The following is a 14,750-nucleotide window of genomic DNA, read 5'->3' as shown; positions in this document are numbered from 1 at the left end:
AACTAGTTTAGAACTTATACAAAACGAATACGAAAATTGGTTTATAAATGATATAGAACTCATACGAAAACGGGAGTCTTACTGAACTTAATACAAAGATCTACAGAGACTGATACATCGTTAATCATGAAACTACAACAAATTTGTTTTATAAACAGTTTCGTGTTAGACCTTGTTTAATAACTATTATATGATTTTTAAACAACATAGTTGGTAAAATTATTTTCCTTTAGTAAATGTTTGAATTTAAATCGAACGCCAGTGATTTATGAGATTTTGTGACAGGCAATTACTTGACGAAATAGTATTTCTGTAACATATAAAAGATTTATATTTAAGTACAAAATAAGTTAGATAACTCGATTTCAAAACAAAACACTTAAGGCACTAATGAAGATTTTTATAAGGACATAGGTTATGTGGTTTCAAAATAAATCATTAAAAGATAATGATAAGTATATTCTTAACTTTAAAAAGTTTTATATAAGAGACAACATAATTTGGGTAACATGGGTTTTAAAAACAAAATAACTAAGTCCTTGACTCCTTGTATATTTAATATTGTAACACGATGTGGTAAACCGACACGACAACAAACAGATACACAAGGCGAAACAAAAGCAGATGCAAGGTGCTGAGATAGACACCGAAACAAATATTGATACAAAATTGATCCAGATAGTGAGGCGAAAAAAAAAGAGAGTCAACTAATGCAAAAACAGACCCAGATCAAGAATAGATCCATAATCACATGCATAACTTATTCGGAAACTAAACATATTAGAAACATAATCCGTTACACGATCAAAACCATAATCATAGCATACTCAGATACATACATAACTTATCAGAAACAGGACATGTTCACATACGGAAACATATACTAACTTACACGATAGATTTATATCAACAAAATAAATCGTGAAACATTGAAGCACCCAGAGCTATAAAACACATTAGCACCCAGGTTGTTACTCTATGTACCTGTGAGATGGTGAGCGTGCATACACCAATTATTCCATCCCCCACACACAAACTCAAACTCAAAGCTAAGATCGATTTATACGCCCCTAGGGGCCAAGGTGCTACACAACCACATACTAGAGACATCGTGAACTTTATTACGCATTGTCACAATAAGTGGTATGTCGTTTACGCCCAAACGACAAGCTAGATACTTGGGTGACATAGTACAAAAGCTAAGGTCATGTAAATAATTTAAAGACAATTGTAAATAATACTAACAGGAACATGCGCCCATGAATGCAAACTGAGGTCTTGCATGCTATAACATTGGTAATAAACAAACAGACAAATACAAGACTAACTCAAATAACGTATCACATACAAAACGACCATATTATCAAAACATGGCAATCAAACTTTAAACAGAAACAAAGATCTGTACTACAAAGTAACAGATATAGATTTATATTGTGAGTTCAAGACCAAATATTTTGTACTAAAGAGTAATGAAAAATAAAAGTACACTACGATATCAAGACCCAATAATTTGTACCTTAGTTTAGCAAGCAAAGACAAAATCCACACATTGAGTTGTTACATTTTATGTTGATTTATCGATCGAAATTTTGAATAAGATAATTTTTGGGTTTCAAAAGTTGAACGTTGGTGCATATAGAAGTATTGTCATGTTCAAACTTATTAGATATATTGTTAGTTAGTGGTTGATTTGTTTATTTGTTTGAGAATGCTTTAGTACAATACTTTCTAAGTTCCTTACAATATTATGTACTTTTTGTAGATTTTGTGGGTCCGACTATGACGATGTTAGCTGTTGGAAGGGAGCTTTCGCACAATCCAGCTGTGATGTATCACATTCAGTAGCCATTTTTACACCTAACCACGTGCCGGAATTGCAGTACTTATCGAGTAAACGTCTTGGTTTTAAAAAGTGAGCTTGAGGCATGCTTGAGGTGTGAGGCGCCAGACGCTTTTTTTTTTGCTCTGAGGCGACGCTTTGAACCTGAAGCGCTAAGTGTGTGAGGTTACGCTTTTTTATGCTATGAGGCGACTTCAATGTATGTTTTAACTATGTTTATGTGTGTTTTATAATCATGTTTTTGTGTTTATTATTAATTAACAAGTAGGGCCTATGATGTTGAGGCGAGAAAGGGGTCCGTGTGTGGCTCGGAACTTTCAATACTGCTGAGGAAGCTGCTAGGGCCTATGATGTTGAGGTGAGAAGGATCTGTGGGGATAAGGCCAAGGTTAACTTCCCGAATGTACCCGTGAACCTGAATCGCCAAAAGGTTAACCTGAAACTGAACAAAAAGACTATTGCTGACTGTAATGGTTCATTCGGGTACTTTAGACCGAAGCCTCAAGTTAACGTTCCTGTAACTGTTGAGGATATGGGTGCGAAATAGTTTAGTGCGTTAAACGGTTATGGGGTTTCTAATTTAAGTTCTGATCAGGGGATCAACTTGTTTGGTTGTTCCGCTGACTTCGTTTGGGATCACTGTGCAACAACTCCTGAAATCACGTCTGTTTTCTCCGAGAGTGATGATGTCAGCTTCATGGCTAACATGAATCCTGCAAAGAAACTGAAACAAGTTCCTGTAAACATGGTTTCTGTTGATGAACCACTGTTTCAGATGCCGATTTTCGAAGAGAGCTAGGGACTAAATACAAATTTTTGGTAAACCACAGGGACCATCCTATAAGAAAGGTAAAAGGCTTGATTGATATCTATATATATAATATATGAATAAAGTTTGGGACACATGTCATGTTGTGGTGCAACCATTTTTGGTTTTTGGCGGGAAAATGAGGGAAATGTGTTATTTTTTTACACGGGATCAGCGTATGGTATCCATACCCGCATTGTTTGACCCGGGTATATAATGACAAAAAAACCCTAATCTTTCTTATCCCTCATTTTCACACCGTACATTCCAGCCTCCATCGTCGTTCCATACATTCCAAACAATCAAAACCCTAATCTTTCAGCCTCCATCGTCGTTCTTCACATTTTCTGCAGATCGAAGAGTTTCACAATCACGAAACCCTAGCCCTCATCATCTTCCCTTTTTTGATTCAAATGAAAACCCTATATCGCTCATCCTCCTCTGCTGATTCTCATATACAACGTCCTCATACTCTCTATCCTCTAAAGGTATGGTCTGGTTCAGTTTAGGGTTTTTCTTTCTTGTGATACTTCAGTTCTTATTGTTGTTTTTGGGAAATTAGATGCTAATCGATTCTAATTCAATCTTCATTCAGTTCTTATTATTGTGTCCCAGTTATAAAGATCCGGTTTCAAGCTACGATGCTTTTCATGAATATTCAGTCTCAAAATCTGGAGGTAATAACTTTTTTTATTTTTTTGATTAGATGCTAATCGATTCTAATTCATTCTTTCATCCAGTTCTTTTTTGTTTAATTTCTCATCTTCTTGAATGGTTTTGAAATGCAGGCTTATTTGAAAGATTTAATGCTGGTATTTGAATAGATCTTCATGTGGGTATTCTTATTATGCTTGTAATTTTTGTTAAAAATATTGGGTTTTCAAGAACCGATAAATTTTTTGATTTTTTTAGAGATAAAGATTATAACTTTGTTGTTCTTGTATCTTCTATATTTTGTAATTAATTTTCATCTGGGATTTTGTTTGATTTTTCATGTTCTTGAATGGTTTTTGACTTTTGAAAAATGCAGGCTGATTTGAAAGATTTGATGCTGGTTTCTGCATAGATCTTCATGTGGGTATTTTTAAATATATCTCATGATTCAAGAGTGGGCAACGATATAGACAACGAAATCAAATGGACCAGTTCGTGGAATAATAAAAAGGTTCCCATTTATCATGAGAGTCCATTGATTAAACAATACAATGCTGAGTACTTGATTTTGGGTGATCTGGTAACCCCGCCAGAGTTAAGAAGTGGGTCTTTTGCGAAGCGGGTTTTTTCTCCTGAAGAGGCTGATGTTGTCTTTGTGCCTTTTTTTTTGCGACCTTGAGTGCTGAATTGCAGATTGGTACTGCCAAAGGGGTTTTTAGGAAGAAAGTGGGAAATGAGGATTATGCTAGACAACGGGAGGTTTTGGACTTTGTGAAAGGGAGCGAGGCTTGGAAACATTCTGGTGGCAGAGATCACGTTTTTGTTCTTACAGGTATTTTGCTTTTTGTTTTCTTTAAGTCTTAATATTATGAGTTGTTAGTAGGGTGTATCTCGATGTATAATGCATCACATATAAGTGGAAATGTGGAGTTTCATATGTTATTGTATAAAGTGTGGAAATGTGGAATCCATCTGTGCATATTATATGGCTTCTCTGAAAACATATGAACTTGTATTCTGGTTAACATAGTCTCAGCTTCTCTTTATTAAGAAGAAAATTATCCCATAAGGGAAGAAGATAGAATTGTACTATAAAGACTACAGAGAACTTTGTATAAAAGTTGCTTACTTATTACATATGACCCTTCTGCTTGATCTCTTAACTATATTTGTGTACTTATGGAGAAAGGGTCGAAAGGCTGGTTAATTTGAAATAATAGTATGGCTTCCGTTATGCAATGAAGTACCTAGAAAACGTCTTCTACTCACACACTGATAGAATTTTTGAACATTAGGTTTTGAGTCGTCAAATTCGCTATATCGTTGGTGGTCCTGGAGTGAAATGCAGGCTTATTTGAAAGATTTAATGATGGTATCTGAATAGATCTTCATGTGGATATTCTTTATATGCTTGTAATTTTTGTTAAAGTTGCCAAATACTTTTGACTTTTGAGAGTCAACCAGTTAGTCTTTATGTCACACCCCTATTTTCCACGTGTCACCGGTGGGCCCGGTGGGGAGTATCGTGACGTCATTGATATCATCATAGTCAAACAACACAACATGTAAATGCACAGCGGAAGCAAAAGATATAGATTCATTTCAACTGAATAAATTGTAATGTTTAAGTATCACAAAACAGTCGAAACAGATCCATAGGCGGATCAAAATAAAAAGGAAAACTGTTCACAGACTTTGACATCTAAAGCTTACGAGACTTGAGTACTGATGCCTGGAGTAGCCAGCCTATTTCGTATAGTACCTGCACTTAGCCTTTTTGGAAAATACGTCAGTTTGCACTGGTAAACACAACTTAACTGACTCATTTCGAAAAGAGTTTGAAAATTGATTTAAATGCACTTCGGCAAAAAAAATTTTATAACTTGGGACAATTATTCAAAATAATCTTGTATACAGTTTTACTCATTTGTCGTCCATTAGGGCCGGTTTGTAGGGCCGGACTTAAGTTAACTGACACGCCACAGGTATAATGCCCACAAGGTCGATTCCTTATAGTGGGATACCAGTTTTTACATAATGCAACTGTCAGGTGTACGCCTACACCCCGTGCTTAGGTCGTGGCCATTTCATGAATGATGCCAAGGATATCCGGGACATGGTCATTTAACCCCCAAGGGCCATACACCAAATAATACATATCAAACAGGTTATGTAAATACATCAATCACAATACGATTTAAATGACTACATACACCCGACCAAGCGGTACTTTTATAGTACCGTATCCCAAGCCCGTATAGGGAAAATAAGTTAAGGGTATTTACCTGAGCAATAGTATAATTCAAATACAGCAAGTGCACGTAGCTTTTATTGGGCTCCTAATCTGGAACGAAGGTTTTAATAACCTATTAGAATCCTAACGGGTCTTTAATTAAGTTTATACCTAGACCGATTAGTTTTTAAAAGAAAAACACGGTTCAAACGCACGATAAAGCGAAGACCGGTTTAGAATGTGGTTTTGACCCGACAAGCTTGTACGCTCGTTTAACATGGGTAACTTAAACACATTCTGGGTTTTGAGACAAAAACGATATGGTTTGACCCGTTTCGGCTAATATGTGCAAATTAGTTACATACGCCGATCCGAACGCGAGATATGCGTAACGGGTAACCATAAGAGTCATGAACATGTTCCACAAGTTAATATGCCTTAAATATGTTGCGATATCAGTAGGATATCTTCTATTATGCCCCAAATGATTTTAAACTCGAATTACGCCTCGTAAGGGTATTTTGGTCATTTAAAAGGTTATAAGAGGGTTTAAACATGTTTCTGAGTTTCGGATCTGATGTAATCAGTAAAAATACTCAATTTACTAAGTTATATCAGTAAGGTATAACTCATATGTGAAATATATCCTTTATGACCAAACTATGCATCTTAAGGGCATTTTGGTAATTTCACATAGGCTTAAAAGGTTAAAACTGGAAATCTGAGTTTAAGACTTTTGCTTACTGCTAAAGTATAAGAATTTACTTAAAACATCAGTAGGTATCAAGTCTTATAGATCTAAAATGGTTTTAATACATACTATGCGTTTTAAACGCTTAAAAAGGCGATTTGGAGCCATTTCCGGGTTTTCAAAGGAAAGCTGATAATTTTATTATTCCAGAAGGCTCAAAATACTTTATTTATCATATTAGATCAGTAGAAAAAGGTTTGGGGTCAAAAGGATTTGTAAAACTCATTTTATAGCCCTAAAGGGCAAAACCGGCAATTACCGAATCAAGCTTAGAATCCTAAGTTATGCTCAGCCTAAAAATAAATAAAAATCTTCAAAAATCCCAAAATATTATATTACATCAGTGGGTAATAAGTTTGGTATTAAAAATTGGGTTTAGATAGGCTATATGCTAATTATGCGGTTTATTTTAAAAGCTTCTTAATTACGCTAATGAGCATAACTCTTAATCTAGACCTCAAACTGATGTCAAATTCTAGGGACAAGTTTATAAATCAGTAGTGAAGGTTTCTATTCTTTCACTTTATCAAAAATTATGTTTTAAGGTCAAAAGGGCATAATAGTCAACATTTAAGCATTTAACGGAATCATGCATATGAATTGGATAACCAATGAACCAAGTTGTATAATCTCAGAGGGTTATACTTATGGGTAACTTGGTCCTATTAGAGCTCTAAGGCATTCCTAAATCATACTCAAACGGGTCAGAACTGAAAGTCAAAGCATAAGTCAAACTATGCGACTTTCGGTCCCGAACCAAGCTTAAACTAAAAATTGTCGAGTTGAACATGTTTAGACATGTTCTTACATTAATTACCAAGTTATATTAATGTCAAAACAGGTTGCATAGCTTCTACATTGCTAATGTCAAAAATTGTCGAGTTGAACATGTTTAGACATGTTCTTACATTAATTACCAAGTTTTATAATCAAGTTTGACTCGACAATTGACCTAATTAGAGTGGGAATCAGAGGGTGACCTTTTAGAGGTTTAATGCCCACATAATTACCAACTCATAGGAACTTTCATAATGAAATTTGACTGGAGCAATTAAGATTAATGACGAAGTCAAACCTTAATTACGACGGTTTGACTAAACGCTAATAAACTAAGCAAAACCGAATTAAAGGAGGTTAAGCATACTTACAATAGTCCTAAGCACAACTAATGATCACTAGGAAGGATGCTTGAGCTCCAGGAACCTCCAAAAAGTGAGTTGTGATGGTTACAAGTGAATGAGCAAATGAAAAACCCAAAGTTCATGGCTTTATATAGGTTTCTTGGATCATTAAGATCATGCCAAACAAGTCTAGGAATGTTATGGGATCGTTACAAGTGTCTCTAGGCCTTAATATACCAGCAAACAAGCCCATAGAATCAAAAACAACCATTTTAAGTCGGTTACAAGGCTTTAACAGGCTGCTGTCAACATTTTCTGCATCTGGGGACCTTAGGCGGCCCGCGTAAGGATCCATAAGGATCTTACGCGCCCCGCATGGGTACTCTGATCTGGTTACAAAGTTTCAATAATTGCACAAATGGTCCTCGGTCCTTCCAAACTTGATTTTTGGCTCATTTCTTGCACTATAAACCCCCAAACTTGACTTTTAAGGACCCCAAGTCATAAACCAACTTTGTTTAGTCCCCGGTTATTCATACGTTCACCAAAAAGTCTTAAATTTCAATATTGACGCTTTTAACCCCTCGTATACGAATATTGTCATAACTTTCTCATACTTTATCGAAACCTTGTGAAATTTTTATCACATATTCTTGTGAGTATAATTTATCATTACAAAGCTTCGGATCTGCTAAAAGATCACTCAGAGGTATACTTTAAACATGTTGACACATTTAGCCCCTGTAGTTTGTAATTCCTCACTTTCTTTCATGATTAGCTTCGTATGATCCATGATTTATTCGTTTAAGGGTATAAACATCTTGTAGGGTTATTGAAAGATATATTTACTCATCCTTGACATTTTGAATCCTTTTACACACATAGATTCCCCGTTTGTCAACTTTAGTCCCTCTAATTCATTCCTTTACACGTTTTAAGTCCATGACACGTGTCGATATGATATTGGACATGAATTTTCGAGGTGTTACACTTTAAAAATTGTAGGAATGCGCCTTTAATTGTATGCTGAATATATTGTTATAGGTGAAATGGGGATGTGAATTGCAAAGTGAGCATGAACGTTATATAACTGAGGAGGCTTTTAATGGATGTCCTGTTATTATAACAGACTACCTTAAGGCATGATTTCTCATCTCTTTCACCTACTGGGTGAATATTAAAACTGTTACCGAGTTTAATCAGTGGTAATTTTTTAAAAATATCCAGGATATTAAGGCATTCTACATGCGACTAAATGATGATGGAAAAACTGTTGCAGCCATCGATATGCTGGTTCCACGGGTATTATTTGCATTCATATTTTTTTCTGTTAATAATCTTTTGAATACCATGTATCTAATAACATCGATCTCAATCAAATGGCGAGTTTAATTTCCCAATAAGTTAATGTACAACTTCATTTGTCCCAAAATAAGTGCACCTCTCTCTCTTGCTATATATATACGCAAACATATAAGGGATCCATATTAACACAGGTGAGTACCATGGATGAATTTAAAGCTGTTTGACCCATTTTCCTTTGGGAAATTGGATTTTAATAATCCCACCTAGAGGTGGTTGGCCAATAATGACCCCACTTTCAAATATTGTCACTGGTAGTCCCACCTTTTAAATATTTTTTTCTCAGTGGACCTCCGTTAAAAAAACTTAACTACGTTAAGTTTTTTTCCGAATTTCAAACCGATGTTTTAGGGCTTTTGATCAGAACAAGGACACGAGTCGATTGATGAAAACTTAACTCGAAACGGTGCTCCAACGACTTTTTTTGTTAATTGGAAGTTTAAACACCCGAATTGAAGCACTGTTTTCGTTGTTTGGAACACCGTTTGAAGGTAAGTTTTACATCAATCAACTCGTATCATCGTTCTGATTAACAACCCTAAAACATCAGTTTTAGATTCGATAAAAACTTAACGGAGTTAAATTTTTAACGGAGGTCCAGTGAGAAAAAAATATTTAAAGGGTGGGATTGCCAGTGACAATATTTGAAAGTGGGATATTAAATTCAAACTTCCCTTTTCTTTTTAGCTGTACTTTTTAGTTTTACTCATATTACTTGCTACCTATGAGATAGAATATAAACTTAACTATAATATTTTTGTCTGCTAGGTTGGTGAGCTTGTTGGTGGAAGTTAAAGGGAAGAACGTCTCGATTACTTGGAAACCCGCCTAGATGAACTCAAGCTCAATAAGGAGAGCTTTTGGTGGTACCTGGATCTCCGGCGTTATGGAACAGGTTAGCATCTTTCTTCTTCTAAATTTGGAAAGTTAGTTTCTTGAAACAGCCTGTTATATGCTCATAATAAAAATACATAATGGAGTTAGTTGCCAATTTCGTTCCTGTGGTTTGTCCAATTATGCCAGTCTAGAACAACTTTCAAATTTGTACCATTTCCGTCCGTCCCTGACATTCTTGAAACATGCCAGTTCCGTCCAAACAAACTAACGTTTGTTAAAACCTACTATTTAAAGAAGCGTAAAAACATCATTTTCCATTTTTCTTATATTATCTTTTAAAAAAAAAACTTATTAAATCCCACCCCTTTTAAGAAAAAAAGGAAAATAAAAAAAGACAATGATCTTTACCATTCATTAAACAACAGGTTTTACCAGGCGTTAGTTCTTTGGACGGAACTGGGATAAAATTGGAATTTGACCTAGACTGACATAATTAGACAAACCACAGGGACGAAAATGACAGATAACTCTATATCATGTGATCATACAGTTTGCATGGCAATGGGTATATCAGTAATTTTGTAGCTATTGGCATGTTTGAAGTTATAGTAGGAAATGTTGCAACTAATAAGAATTAAGAAATGGAAATTTATACATTCTGAATACATATACATGAATCCAAATTCCATTGTTAAGTGAATAAAACATAAACTTAGCAACTCGATTACTAATTGTTTTGTCCTCTGCAGTTCCACACGAGGGGTTTGGATTAGGTTTTGAAAGGCTTGTGCAATTTGCAATTGGAATTGATAACATTCGAGACACAAATCCATTCCTCCGAGCACCTGGTTCAGCTGAGTTTTGACATTGAACAAGTCTGAACAGGTTCTTTTTTTAATCCGTGAACGTGTTTTTCTGGTTGTAATTTTTCCATCTACAAGTTTAGACGTACAATGGGGAAGACTCTTTTTTGATAAACTTATTCGATTATTTGTCACAATGTATTTTCAAATATTTATTACAAAATAGTTGCACACATGCATGATTACAACTTAACCACACACTTTTGTTGCTACATTTATGTTACTTACATCTTTTGACTAATTATCAACATCTTGAAGGGTGGTGGTATATATCATTGATAAACAAAAAATAGTGGTTATGCTATATTGAACCTAAAGATCATCCAAAACCTATCAAGGTAAATTGGGCTTTGTCATTGATTTGCTTAAAATTTAGCTCCAATGTTATTTTTACTTACTTTTTCATTCGAATTCCAGATATTTGAAGTAGGCGATTTAACTGTATTTGATGAGTTGACAGATGTTGGGGCCATAAATCATCGCCAACTGGCAGCTCTTTACTGTGGCGCTACTTTCGGTTTCGAGGTAAAATTATGTTTTCTGAATATAATATTTCCGAACATGTAGATCTGAGCCCCAAAAACAAAACGATTTGTTGTCAAGTTTTATTCTCTTTTTGTGATGATTTTGTCAAGATGTTCTGCATATAATGACAAGTGACTGTTTAATAACTGTTTATATGACACAATATTACGATTTTAACCTTTTGTACATGAAATAGCATTTACAGGGAACTCATCATCATCTTCAAGTGCTCATGGCTGATAAGTGGACAAAGCCGTACTCTCGGGAATATGCAGCCTACACACATCATTTTTAAGGTTTGAACACTTTATAGTTATATATCGCTGGTGTTTTCATCATAGTCTTTTCATATGCCCTACATCACGTGTTTTTATTGTTCAGTTTTGTGTTGGATTTGGTTTGGCATCACTAGGGTTTTGGTTTTTGAGTTCAGTGAAATCAGTTAGCCAACAATCATGTCTCCGAGGCCTAGCACATTACAAGGAGGTTGACGATGCGACGAAGGAAGGCAGAGGTGGGAGGAATAGAAGGACTTAGAATATTCTTGGTGAGGTGACCGACTACTGATCATTAGAGGGTGGTGAAGAATAATGAACTCCTTTGATTTCGGTATGCTATCATTTATATCTCCTCATTTTTTCTTCCTGATGCTAAATTACTAACATTTTTTTCCTTTGTTTTTCATTGTTATGGTGTTTTGGATTTAATCGCACTGAGTTAACATAGTCTTATATGAAACGAATCAGTTCTACAAGTTTTCGATAGAGTTACGGGGTAAAATTAGAACTTTTCGAACATTGTACATTGAATACAGACTGATTCGGTTGAAGTTTTCAGACTGATTTGTGTTTTGTGATAAGTACAGATTTATAAAAATGCAGAACTGAATCGGATCGATTTCAGATTGATTTGGTATGTTTCGGTGAGGTTTTTGAAACATTTCAGACATTATACATTGTTTTTAGTTTACATCATGTCGATTATAATTTGTATATAGGGTAACAGATTATGGTAGCCGAAAAGAAAAGGATGAATCTGAGAATGCTAATGCATAATTACTATTTTATTGGGTTGGGTTGAATCGTCGGGTAAGCTTGACATGTTTCTACTTCATTTGTGTATAGAACATGCCTAAACGGTTTTTTTTTGCTTGATTTTAAAAAAAAAATATAGCTGAACAATTTAAGTGAATGTGGGAATTTCGACCCATTTACTAATGGGTCACACAATAAATGGGTCAAATGGTTGGAAGTCACCCTAAGTCTATTAAAAAAACCTATTTAGTTTTATTTTTGAAGATTTGAATTGCCATTGTGACAACAATGTTTACTTGATCACAATTAACACATTAGTTATTTATATGTGTTTTAATAGTGGATCAAGGTTTGGATGACCCTTTTAACATTACTATATTTTGTTGTTTTGTAGTGCTTTTCGATTGATTTTGTTTGAATGACTAGATTGGATCCGTATGCTCTAAAAGGATGGGGAAGGTACATGAAAAATCATAGTTTATCCAATGGTGATGAATGTGTTTTCAAATACATTAGGAAACGAAGGTATGTTTTCAATGGATAGATGAAACAATGATGGTGTTCATGTTAAAATCTAAAACCTTTGGATCAGATTTTTTGGATATTAGTGATTTTGGGTTTTATGTTCATGCTTTTTTACTTGGATTTTATACTTAATCAGTTGTTGCAAGTTATGGCTCCTGTAGTGACTGGGGTAGGGACGGACAGGTGGGTTTGGGAGTTGGATGGTAAAAGGGTTTTCTCAATCAGAAGCATAAAGAAGCAGGCCTCGAGTCTTCACCCAGAGCAGGAGTGGTTTCAGTTTTTCTTTTTGGAATAATTGGGTACCAAAGGTCGGGATTGTGGCATTGCGAGCAGAACTGAATAGGCTCCCGACGTGCGACTCGCTCGGAAGAAGGAACATCGCCGTTCAAAATGAGATGCGTCGGTCCTGTTCGGAAGTCCCTTAATATGTAGAACATGTATTTAATTTGTGTCTGTTGGTGCGCACAGACAATTTGGCAGCTTGTGTCTCAACGATGTAAGTGGTGTGCATCTATGCGTTTAGCTTGAATGATCTCCTTGAGTAGCATAAGGTGATTAGCGGGTCAAAGAAGGTTAAAAAGGCTTTTAATGGGATCGTGCAAAAGGCTTTTTGGTGCCTCTGAAAGTCGAGAAACGCGACTGTTTTTTGAGAACAAACAGGCTACAGTAACAAACATCATTGAGGATGTGAAGGTGATGAGTTTTTTATGGGTCAAATCTTAAACAGGCGCAAGAGCTTTGACATGGAAGATGTGGCGTCAGTCTGATCCTTTTCTGTTTTTTTTTTGGGTGTATTTATGGTGTGTAAGTTTGTATGTTTGCAATGTTTAAATATATTTCTAAACTGTTAGCTGGCTGATAAAGTTTTCAAAGTTTAAAAGTTGTTAAGTATTTTTTTTTTGGTTGGATTTAATAATCTAAATTTTTACATGTTATGCCAATATGATATAATTAAAAAACAAACAATATAACATTTTGTATCGGTGTACGAAACATTTTTAACTGAGATCTCAATAACAATTAAAAGGTAATAAGCTTTACACGAAAAATATGAATACACATGGAGACAAAGTTAGGATACTGATGAAACAGAACAAATAAATTATTATGGGAAGGGAAAGAAGATACTAATGAGTTTCAATATGTTGTTTGTTTACCTTTTATTATTGAAAACTAAATTTTCCTAACCCAGGATGTTCCCGGGTGATAGCCTAGTTATTGATATGTTTGATTACAATATATAGATCATAAGGAACCCTAGAAACCTAACCGAGCCCGTGGGCTTACACTAATAAACCCTAGTCTAAGAATGCAGTCCAATACTCCCCCGCAGTCTGAGCGGTAGAAAATCGGACGCTTAGACTGGAAAAAAACAAACAAAACAATGAAAATAAACTAGTCTCAATCTTGGTTCTTGACTCGTAGGTCCAAATTTCTGACAAAAAAACCCGGTTTTGCCAAAAGAAATAACAATTCATATTCTACTTCATATTAAATCGGTATACGGCTTCCACTGCTTTAGTTTCTTAGTTCCCGGAATAATAACACAAGACAAGCAAGATTCCAGTCGGCCATGGCAAGACGAACAAGGAAGAAAGGCTGTGGAAGACAACCGGCGACCATGGTCGAGCGCGATGTGTCTAAGAGAGACGGTGAAGGGCGGTGACCGTGGTCAGGCGCAGCTTCAAAAAAGAAGTGAGATCCGTAGATCAAAGAAATAGATCTGATCAAACCGTGGTTTGATAGGCTGAGATTGGTGGCGGCGGACCGTAGACCGGTGAACGAAAGAAAGAAAAGAAACAAATAGACATCTGGTGACCGTGGTCGTGCAGCTGTGTGTCGAACCGAACACCGATGACCGTAGTCAGGCGAGGACTTTGAAAAGAAGTGAGATCCGTAGACCCAAGAAAGATAGAGGGTGAAGGCCGGTGATCATGTAAGAACGGTAAAAGACTTGATTAATATTATTGATATGTTTGATTACAATATTGTAGGATAGAGAATCGATCTAAACGAGTCTATCAGAAGAGTTCTATTCTATATCAAAGGCGGAATTCAATGATATAGACTTGGAAACAGCTTGATTCACTCTTTAATTGTCTTGAAGACAGATATAACACTGATACAGATCAATTGACACGTCGGCAGCACTTCGGTGCCGGAATCAGGAACGTTACAAATGAGATGGCAGCTC

The sequence above is a fragment of the Helianthus annuus genome, chromosome 3 (assembly GCF_002127325.2).
Source record: "Helianthus annuus cultivar XRQ/B chromosome 3, HanXRQr2.0-SUNRISE, whole genome shotgun sequence".
Lineage (NCBI taxonomy): Eukaryota > Viridiplantae > Streptophyta > Magnoliopsida > Asterales > Asteraceae > Helianthus > Helianthus annuus.
This window is presented reverse-complemented; position numbering follows the sequence as displayed.